The sequence below is a fragment of the Arvicola amphibius genome, chromosome 12 (genome assembly GCF_903992535.2).
Source record: "Arvicola amphibius chromosome 12, mArvAmp1.2, whole genome shotgun sequence".
Taxonomy (NCBI): Eukaryota; Metazoa; Chordata; class Mammalia; order Rodentia; family Cricetidae; genus Arvicola; species Arvicola amphibius.
Window position 1 is genome coordinate 43,681,852 of NC_052058.2, and position 11,434 is coordinate 43,693,285.

At 43.2% G+C, this 11,434-nt stretch overlaps 1 long non-coding RNA gene across 1 annotated transcript in view; it reads left to right on the plus strand.

Annotated features, from left to right (window-relative positions):
• Positions 1-11,111, plus strand: part of LOC119827606 — a 29,232-nt gene extending 18,121 nt beyond the window's left edge. Inside the window, exons 2-3 of the long non-coding RNA XR_005287694.1 lie at positions 8,645-8,910; positions 10,043-11,111. This is a non-coding gene — a long non-coding RNA (uncharacterized LOC119827606). The remainder of the gene's footprint in view (positions 1-8,644; positions 8,911-10,042) is intronic.
• Positions 11,112-11,434: the final 323 nt, after the last annotated feature.

Here is an 11,434-nt window from a genome sequence, read left to right on the forward strand (position 1 = left end):
AAGATGAGAACCTATGGACTCCTTCCAGATAAATTTGGTTTGATGGACCAAGACCCCCAAAAGGTTGCTGTGAACACCCCTAAAAATACTTTGCCCAACAAAAAGCAGGAAGTAGTTTGAAGAGAACTACACCCAAATTCCCAAATGTTATTTATAAATGTTTGTTTACATTTAAAGGGGGATATGTTATAGAGATAAATATTTTGCATTGGTTTATTAATACAAATTTAAGATAAATTTTGTTTTATATATTTCTGCTCTTGATAAAGGTATTGTGTTTGTGTACCTCATTTTAAAATGTAATGTATAAATAAGAAATATAGGTTAATAGATAATAATCTATAATAGTCAAGTTTGTAGTAAAGTTAGTTAGGTTTTCTAGATATATAGAACTGTATTTCAGTTAAATAGGTATTCTTCAAATCTTTCAAAGAATATAGCATTTAAATGTTTTAAGAGCTTAAAACTTTTTATGATAATGAGACACATCTGCTCCTGGCAGCACCAATCTACCTCAAGAGGAAGATGGGCATTGAAAAGGCTCCTTATGGAGTTTGATAGCCATTTGGGCAAGAAACTGCTCTTACCTGGACTACTTGATATTATGTTATGAACTGGACATGTAGGACCAACATGAAAAATGTTGGAACAACAGAAAAATGACTGCTAAACTTGCCTAAAGATGAGACTGTCCTTTAGAGTTTCTGCTTCATGAAAGAGTCTGCCAGACGTTCAGAAGGACACAGAAGAAAGTGATTGACAAACTGCCAATATAGGCTAACCTGTCCTTCAAATTTCCTGCTTCATAAAAACGTTTGCTGGATACTATGGGCCTATAGGTGGAAGATGGATGCCCCAGTGATACAGAAGAACTTTGAGTGACTGTCCAGGCAGTGAAATCTCTCTGTCAATTCTAGAGCTTTGGAATTTGCTTACAATATACTTTCTGCTAACTTAGGTAAAGAACAGATAGTTAAAATAATAGTTTTCCTTAGGTTATGATAAGAGATAAAGTAGATATAAATGTTGTAACTGTAATTCTTGCTTGATACCTGTTTTGTTGTATTTAATTTTACTATATTCAAGTTAAAACCGTACTTTTATTTAGACAGAAAAAGGAAGATAATATGAGATTCCCCTCTGTATGCTGTGAATACCATCGGTTAATAAACAAACTGTCCTGGGCCTGTGCAGAGCAGAATAGAGGTAGGCAGTGAAAACTAAACTGAATGCTGGGAGAAAGAAGTTAGAGTTATGGAGACACTATGGAGCTCCAGAGGAGAACGATGCAAGCTACAACCCAGAACCTTGCCTGTAGGCCACATGCTTCATGATAAAATATAAAATAATAAAAATGGGTTAACCAAAGATGCAAAGGCTAGCTAAAAATATGCTTAAGCTATTGGCCAAGCAGTATTGTAAATAATATGGTTTCTGTGTGATTATTTTGGGTCTGGGCAGCCAATAATAAACAAGTGACCTCCTACTACAACTTTTCTAAAGCATGGATTCCATCACGACATTTCTAACATGAAACTGGAATGACTCCAAGTGGCTTGGCTGGTCTTCTCTAATTTTAGCATGGGTTTAGACAGCCTGGGAATCTTGTTCAGGTGCAGGTTCTGATTCATTAAGTCCAAAGCCTTAGATCTATATTTGAAATGGGTGATCCTGCTGCTACTTGCCCATGGATCAAGCTTTGAGGTGTGGTGGCCAAGAGGATCACAGATCAACTCTTTAGAAAAGCATCCACAGAACTCTTGTTTCAGGGTTCTTTCTAGCTCTCTGCCTTAAGACATGCTCCCACTGTCACTTGAAAAGAGAAACGTAGCAGAGATGAAACCTCAAAAATTTTAAATTTCACTATTTTGTCTACCCTCAACCTTGTTATTAAAGTCAACCAAAGCAGGGTAGGCAAGTTCCCTGCCCCAGCAACAGTTCTGCCCTTCCCTGCCCCCCAGAAAACGTGTAAGGAGAGCTCTCTGTGGAGTCTTGGTCACTCTGGTTTTTGCTGGTCCAGCTAAACATGGGTGAGCTTGAGTTGGAGGTCAGGCTCTCCAGGGATGACCCTGGTGGATATGTCGCCTACAGCATGATGTTCTGGATCTTTTCAGAGGCATTCCAGACAGCTCTGTGCAGGAGGTAATACCTGTCTGAACAATGGCTTTAGTCCTAGACAGGCAATTTATCCTTAGTTTTGCTCACCACACAAAGTCTCCCTATTCCTCTTTCTAATCTAAATAGCTGCGATCAAGGCAGGTTCAAAATTCCTTTCCTATCCACAGTGTGCACACTTACACCTGAGCTTATTCCTGTGTTCCCTAGCTTGGCTTTACTTACAAAGTAGATTCTGTGTACATAGCTCCACGATTGGTATCAGAGATACAGGACTGGAGGAGGAATGTCAGTTCATCTTAATATTGCTGAAAGTTTTGAATGAAATAGATAAATAGGAAATAGAATCAGAAGGGAAGATAGGAAGGTTAATAGGTTAAGAAAGGAAGAAAAAAGGAAGGAAAAGAATAAAGGAAGGAAGAGAATAAAGGAAGGAAGGAAAGAAAGAAGAAAGGAAGGAAAGAAAAGAATAAAGGAAGGAAGAGAATAAAGGAAAGAAGGAAGGAAGAAAGAAGGAAGGAAAGAAAGAAAGAAAGAAAAAAAGAAAAAAGAAAGAAGAGAAATGTTATCCACAAATCCAGTTTACCCTATATAGTAGTTCCTTTACCCCTTCTCTCTGTAAGAAGCATCCAAAGAGAAGAAGCATTCATTTTGGTTCTTGACTTAAGGGGATGGAGTCCATTGTGTCAGCCATGCATAATGTTGGGAGTATCAACTAACCAGTTGTGTCAGGCAGCAGAGAGAGGGGGATGTCTGTACTCTGTTGACTTTCTTTGTTTTCTCTTTCTATGCAGTCTGAGCACCCAGCCTGTGGGATGCTGCCATTCATTTTCAGCATGGGTCTCCTCTATTCAGTTAAACCTTTCTGGAAATGCCCTCGTATAGATGCATCCAGAAGTGTATATCCTAGGTGATTCTCAGTTGAGCCAAATTGACATTGGAGATTAATAATCACACTTATTAACCCTGAGGTCTAGGAATTTAATGAATTCCAAATGTTACTATCTACTGACTGCTTAGGGTCACAGCTCCCAGTCGCTCTACAGTTATTTGCATGTTCTCCTTAACTGCAGCTGATGGTTCTGTCAAGTTACTTAATTTTCATAGGTACAGTATTTTAATTATGTTGTGATTAAGTTGATTCTGTGCATTAATTAAAACCTCACTTGATTTTAAAATTGGAACCTAATCTGAACTACTTAGAACACAGGAGAAAGCCTCAATAACAGCTGAGGTCAAGGGGGGAAAGCAGACCCCAGAGACAGTCAGAGGTGTGGGTATACTCTAGACAAGAAGAACATGGTGCTTGTACCTCCTCTTCTCTTACCGGCTCTCCATGTCTTTCATTTGGTCTTCTCTGGGTTTCCAGTTTGTGACTTCTGTCGCAAGACAGAAATGGACTTTTGTCCCATTCCAATCTGAAAAATTTCAGGAAAAGAATCTCCCAGGGCTAGTCATGTGCTGCTGTCAGATAAAAGAGTAAGTCAGCTTCCATGTGCCCTGTGACAGGGAGGCAAGAAGAGCACTATGCCGGAAGGAGGAAGGTGACACTATTATACCTGAATATTTGATACACCTAGAAGTCACACTCCTGATGTTTTTAACTTCCAAAATGTACTGATGAGACTTAACATTACAGCTGTCAAGAAATATTTGGTTAATTAATACATGTGCTAATTTTAGAGGTATTTTCTGTAGCCTCTACTGAATATTTAAACACTGGAAATACTAGTAACTATTATTTGGTAGCAATCAAATCATGTAATCATTAGCTTTTCTTAATCGAGTAAACAACACTAAAATGGATGGTATTCAAGAACACTTTTCAGCTCTGTCGGTTGTTAGAAAACTTTTCACAGGGTTTGTAACACACATCCCCTTCACAGTTAACACACACACACACACACACACACACACACACACACACCATAAACACACACTTACCCTGTACTCACAAACACACACACACACACACACACACACACACACACACACACACACACACACATTTATGTCTGTAAGTCAACAGGAAGGCTTTGAGGAGCGTGCCTGAGGTCAGTGACCACTTGTCAACATGAGCCCATTTTAATACATTAACCATTGACTTCAGGTATCAGCTTTTTTCTCTTGATGACATTTGTGGGCCCCTAAGAACCATGGAGGTCTATAGCTTGGATTTTAAGGTTTAATTTTTACAGGAGCCTTAACCTTTTTTCCTATCTTCCCAACTTCTAAGCTGATTTGCCTTGAAACTTAAGGAGGAGTTCCTACCTGAAAACACCATCATTTGTAAATAATTCCTAGAAGGAAGCATGTTTCCTGTCCAGACAGTGCCCTTTGACAGTGGGCAGAGGGAGTCCACAGTATGACTCATGAGGTTATTCTCTGAGGCCGGTCTCTCTTTTACCAGGAGAGGGAGGGAACCACAGCAGATGTCTAAGAGGTTCTCAGTGTCTGGTGTTTCTCTTCAAAAGAGTGGCAGCATGAAGTGCTGCAGGAAGAAAGTCTGCCATTCTTTGTAAATTTTCTAGGCAAACTTGGACCAAATGTGTGGTTTTAATGTTAGAGAATGAGGGTCACAGGAACCTTTCCCTTGATTTTTCATATAAGAAAAGGCAATTGCTCTGGGATATTTTCCTGTCACCACATCAGTGAAAACTGTAAAGGAAATTGTAGCAAGTCATTCCATTTCGGCTTGTGTCACCACTGCCTGTGTGGGCTGAGCATGACCCTGGGTGAATTAATTAGCTCCTTTCGCTCTCACAGAATATCTTACAAAAGTGACTCAAAGAAGGAAGAGTTTTTCTGGACTCACACACGCTTTTAGGGTACACCCCATCATGGTGGCAGGAAGCAGAGAGATCAAGAGGATCTCAGCCAGCTTCCTCCTTTTCACCCCGTTTCTATTTGGTCTGGGCCCTCAGCCCAAGTGGTGGGGCTACCATATCAAGGTGCTTCACTCCTGAGTTAAACTTCTTGAAAGCTGTGACACGGATGAGCCTGGATGTGTGTCTCCTAGGTGATTTCAAATCCAGTGAAGCTGACAGTGAAGTTAATCATCGTAGTGGGAATCTTAGATGCTACAGTGTTTGAAAATGTAACATCAACAACTCCACTGACCCAAGGCTGTGGGGGAGTGTGAGAGGGTCTCATCCAGAAAAGTCATAAGGACTGTATGTGTTAAGTTGGGAGCATAGCCCCCAGTCCTCAGGCCTGAGAGTTGTATTGGTCTGGACTCCAAATCCCAGGATGCCAGGTCCTGACCACTCCCACAGAGTATTTAAGTGAACTCCCAAAAGAGGAACACGTGGTCCCTTTTCCTTCCTCCTAGTGGTGGTGTTAGTGGTCCCCAGGTTCCCCCTCGGGGCCATGGAGAGTGCAGGAATCCCATTAAACTTGGGATATTTTTAAATTTGGCTTGTTTTGATTTGGCTTGATTGGGAATTTTGCGCTGGCAGAGAGCTCACGTTAGGAAAACTTCCTAACAGTATGTAAAAAGAGGCAGAATGACAGTTCTGATGTCCATGTCTATGTTCATCAAACAGCTGTAGAGACTGAACCATAAGAAATGGCACACTGGCAGGTGGCAATCAGGAAGGGAGTGGAAGCTTGCTGCCTGGCATGCTGGCATTCAGCAGTCAGTGCCTTGGAGAGCTTCTACACTATAGCAAAGACAAAGTGATTAACACCACATCTGGAAGATTTCGAAGCAAAGACAAACGAACAGGGGTGAAACATTCCACTGAGAAAACTAAGAGCATCACAGCCACACTACCCACGGCCCGTCATTACTTAGAATCCTAACAACAGAAAAAAGCATGAGAAAATAAGCTGATATTCTTGTCTTCTTAGAATATTAGCATTCTACCAGCCTTTTGAAATTGCTTCAGAAACAGTATCAGGATGACCAATCTTAAGTGTCGAAATGACTCAGATAATTTGGATCTCTGTCTATTCTTCCATTTTTTGAAAATGTGTGACATTACTCACTGAACCATCTTTCAAACTCATAAATGTTTTTTTTTTCTTTAGACTTTTTAGTAAGAAGGGGGAGGAGAAAAATTGAGTGAGAATTAAAAGAAAATATGGGCTTATAACCAGTAGAAACAAAACAAAACAAAAAAATAGAGAGAATAATGAATTTCATTCCCCTTCTGGTTAAAGGAGGCTGTGTTAAATTGGGTGCTCAGAGCGAGTTGCAGGAGAAATATCACAGTAGCTTCCAAACCTTCTGACATTGCAGGGAGTTATGGGATTGCCAGGATCCATTTTTTTTTTTTTTTTTTTTTTTGACACTGTAAGCCATCCCTGTAAAAGCCAGCCTTTCCCTTGACTGGGCCCACAAACCAACCCCTGGGGTCCTGGGGACTTTCCACTTGGACCTGGCTGTCTGCTGTAAATAGAGAACTTTGGGAAGTTTCCACTTGGGGGATCTGCTATCTGATTTCTTCCCTCCCCTGCATCCTCTAGGGGCCTTGCAAATGCAGCTTAGGGTTATTTGAACCTCTTCCTTGGCCTTATCTCCCCATGCTATCTGTATTCTCTTTAAAGCTTGCCTGGCAGGGGCTTTGGTGACACAGGCTTAAGGTTGCAGCCGCTGCAAAGGAACAGCCATTTCAGAGTCTAGACAAAACCCCGTGCACTCAGTACAGAACAGTAACCTTCTTTCCCCAGCTCTGCCAGGGTCCAGCAATCAGGCTGCTTGAAAGCTTTTGAAAAGTTCTGGAAGCCCAAAATAATTGTTATTTTTCAACTCTGGGTGAAATAAGAAATAAAACCCAAGAGTGATGCTCAGAACACTAACTCCTTTAACTTAGAAACAAGCACGAAAACATTTACAAAGCAAATTATCAAGCAAATGAAGAAAAAAAAGAAAGGAGAGAAGAGAAGAGGGGACTGGAGCTCACTAGGAGGATTGGAAAAAGGAACAAAAGAGGAAAGGAAGCTGGAGGGGAGGAAGGAGGGCGGAAAGAAAGGAAGAAAAGAAGGAAGAAGGGAGGAAAAGGAGGGAAAAGGGAAGGGAGGAAGGAGGGAGCGAAGGACAGAAAGAAAAGTAAAGAGGAAGGAATTTGTTTGTTGACTAGGCTGTACTTGCCAGGGAATTATGGAAGAAATAAAATCCAGGCCTAATGTCTAGGCAGCTCTGTGGCTGGAAACAACACAGCCGCATCCTAAATGAAGTCTTTGGTAAACAGTAAGGTAATTACCACCATCAGCACCGCTTTGCCAATGTTGATCATGCTGAAGAAGCCCAACAGCGAAATCATATTGTTCAGTACTCTTATTGTGGTTGCTAGCAGTTAATGGGCTTGGTGGTGTACCCACAGCTCAGGGTGAAAGATTGCCTGAGCCTAGAAAGTCACAGTCAGCCTGGGCATGGTGGGAACACCTCTGAAAAAAAGATGAAAGTATTGTAAGGATAGTAAGAGGGTATAGTTGGCACTATAGGAGCCTATGTTCTGTGCCAAGCAACACACACACATGCACACACACTTTCTCATGATATATAGTATTTTATGATGCTGTCTTGTGCTCTATTCCATTTAGAGACACAGCTGTGCATTTGCTACTTTTCTGCTATAAGGAAAGCACCATGAACAAAGGCAGCATGCAGACGAGAGCGTTTATTCTGGCTAGGGGTTCTAAAGGAGAAGAGTCCATCATGGCGGGACAGAGGAATGGCAGCATGTGGCAGGGATGGTGGCGGGGGTAAGGAGGGAGAGCACACCCCTTTAAAAGCAAGCACGGAGCAGAGGGTTGGAGAGAGACACAGAGACGAGAGAGAAAAAGAGAGAGATGGGGGAGGGAGGGAGGAAGGGAGAGAGAGGGAGGGAGGGAGGGAGGGAGGGAGAGCTGGAAGTAGGGCAAGATGATATCATCTCAAAGCCCTTCTCCACTGCTGTATTTCTAGCATGGCTGTACTCCTAATCCTCCCCAAACAGCTCCAAGTGAAAACGAAGCTCTCCAATACGGAGCCTGTGGGGCTGTTTCTCACTCCACACCACAACTCCTCCAGGACTTTTCACATAGGGCAGAATGCTCACAAAGGACATTTTTTCAAAGTAAGAAAAAAAAAAGTTGAGCACCCATTTTCAACTGAGGAAATTATTTCACCTTTGACATGTTGAGTTTTCCCTGTCTGAGTCCTCTGGTGTTTGGCTCACAAACCACTCCACGTCTTCTTCCACACAAGTTGCTCTTGGTGCCACCACTCATTTCTCCAAATTTTGGGCACTCCAACCAGACTTTTCTGGTGGCTTTCCCCCAAGGGTTTCCCAGGTTCCTGGGAGGCCCAGGAGATGTCCTCTTCTGAGAGACATCTTTAGAGGGAACCGAGAAGACCTGGGAGGACATGACTCTGTTACCTCCCCCATCAGCTGGAGAGCGCTAAGTGCCCTACACTGTTTGCCAGTGCAGCCATCATGCTGGCTTTACCTGCCGCTCCAATTTGATTCTGTCATTGGGATAAAATGCTCTTTGGGGACCAAAAATAACATATGGGAGAATTTTTTTTGTTTAAACCTTACAGTTTCATCACTGCGGAGAAGTTGAGGCCGAATCTCCAATAGCTAATTCCATTACATCCGAGGTCAAGAGCAGAGAGCTGAATGGCTGCATGCTCATTTGCTTGGCCATGCTCATCTTGACTTCTCCCCTCAAGACAGCAGAGGAGCCGAGGACCTCTCGCCTTGGGCACCGCGCTGCGTACACTGGGCTGAGTCTCTGCACATCAGCTAACTTACTCATTCAGGCTCTCCCAGGAGATTCCAGGCCCTGTCAAGTTGACAACTGAAGGTAACCGTTTCACCAACTAAATTCATTCTTAAAACACACCTAGGGAGCATTCCTGGGAACCCAGCCTGAGAACCAGTTTAACTCCCCCGGATTCCTTTCCCCCTTTACTCCCAGCTCTGTCAATTGGGGGACAGCAGGTTCAGCAGAAGCATAGTGGACATGAAATAGGAACCACTCGGCGGCTTCTCTGTGTCTGGGCTTCCTACAGGCTGTCCCCTACTCTGAGCCCCATGCCCCCACTCATCCCCATCCAGCCCTCACATCACTGTCCTCAGACTGCTCCTCCTCCTTGTGACAGTAAGCACTGCTAATCTGTCGTCTAAGATAGGAAGCTGCACTGATCAAACAGCAGATGGGAAAGAGGTGCACATCAGCTTCCTGCCGTGCAACCTTCCTCAGCTCATTACGGCTGGAATTTCTGAAGGCCACCGGAAGAGCGGGCATTTCCCTTGATTGTTGCTACTAAGATGAACGTTAGCTCACTGCAAATTCGGGATTCAACGCCCACTGTCCCTCCTTCCTCCGCTGCAGGATAATCGACGGTTTTAAATAGTTTGAAAGCACCATCGTCTTAGCGCTTGTGATATATTGCTTCTGTTATTGCTCTCTATTTTTAACTCCAGACCCACAGTTCTTGGAACTGTTGATGGGGAAAGCTGAAGCCAACTGTGGCGGTTCTGAAGAGAGCTGAAAGCTCTCGCTGGTTGTCTTGTGAGTTGATGGTGCAGAACTGGAGGAGAGGAATTATTCAGCTCTGAGAAGGAAGTTTGCCCTCCCAATCACTGATCTGACCGCTGTGCTTGCTGCATTTTGAGACCTGGAAGGTTTTACTCTGTGTGCCACAGCCGAGCTCTGATCTGCACGAACTATTTTACCTAGTCACGTGACTCCCTGGTTGTGCAATTTTGGGAGCCTAAGCTGTGCCCCAGGCTTCACACACTAGCACACAGAGAGTAGGGATTAAAGAGATAGATTTACCCGGCCAGAGTAGATGCATGCCTTAATACCACCCTGGGGAGAAGTCCGTGACTCATCCAAACATTCGGACTGTTTTGAGTACCAAAGGTGTGAGCTTTCAGATAAGGGAGAGGCTTAGACTAGAAAGGCTAACCCGTTTGCCCTCTCTTCCCAGACTGTCTTCTTGGCACCGACCTCATATCTGGCGGTAGAGAATGCGCTAATAAATTTTGATACCAATTCTTACTTCTGGGAGAAACAAAGACTCATGTTAGTCCTTTGTCTGGAAAGTAAATAAAGAAACAAAGTTTCCAAAAAGCAGAAGAAACCGGCATTTTCTAGTGGAAGAAATACAACGTACGCAGCTTTACGCAGTGCGTGAGGGCGGGGTCGGTGGGCCCATTTACCCCGTGTTGATGGTCTTTTTCTCCTGAAATAAACCTTTTGGGAAAGAATTTCCAGATTCCTGATTTAGTAAAAGTCAAACGATGAATTTGCATTGGATTAGAAAAATGCTGTTCTCAATGTTTTCTCTTTAAGACAGCAATCGTGTGTTTCTGCGGGTGTTTTTGATTCAGATCTCGTATGGTCTTCTCTAAACTTCCGTGAGATTTTCATCTGTCAAGACATTGTTCAATCAGTTCATTCTCTTTCAAAGTAATCATTGTTTCCTGGCCCTGAGTCTGGAAGAATCCCTAGAGAAGATGACACGAGCTTGGAACGGAATGACCTTCTGCAATGTTTGGCAGGATTACGGTGCAGAGCTCAGCTCCAAAGAGGAGGGCTTCCTGGTGGAGTCCCACTACGAAAGTGTGAGGCGATCAACAGGCATTGTAAACAGCACACATGAAGCTGATGCTGTGGAGACCAGAGCCATGGGTTCCTATGGTCTGTGTGAGGACAGAAAGATATCAATGTTTCCTAAAACAAAAAACAAAACAACAGCAAACAAAACAAATAAAACAAAAAACAGTTTCCAGGACAATATGCAAAATTCACATTTTTTGCTGGGCAGTGGTGGTGCGCCTTTGATCCAGCCCTTGGGAGGCAGAGTCAGGCAGATCTCTGTGAGTTCAAGGCCAGTCTGGTCTACAGAGTGAGTTCCAGAACAGGCTCCAAAGCTACAGAGAAACCCTGTCTTGGGGGGAAAAGGGCAACAAAAAAATCACATTTTTTTGATGATTTTGATGATCCACACTGCTGATGATGAGAGACGGCTGCAGGTAGTATTTTCCTGTAAAGGTATTTTTAATTGTTCTTTGGCTCTGGCTCTGGGTATCAACTTGCACGTGTATAACTACTATTGTTGGTGGCTTTATATGGCTGCCGGAAGTGTTCCTGCCATGCAAAGGCCTGTGCCTAATGAAGGACAGCTGCTGTCTGCGCTGCTCTAGAGTTCTCTGTCTTTGTGTCCTGAGGCATCACGCATTTTCACCCCGTAGCTCTCTCCTTCTTCATAGTTCATCCTGACTTTTCCAGGTTGAAAGAGCTGGCTGTTCCATCACCCCAACAGGGCCATGCAAGGAATAATATCTTTTCAAGAATCCCTGCTTATAAGTCAATGCCC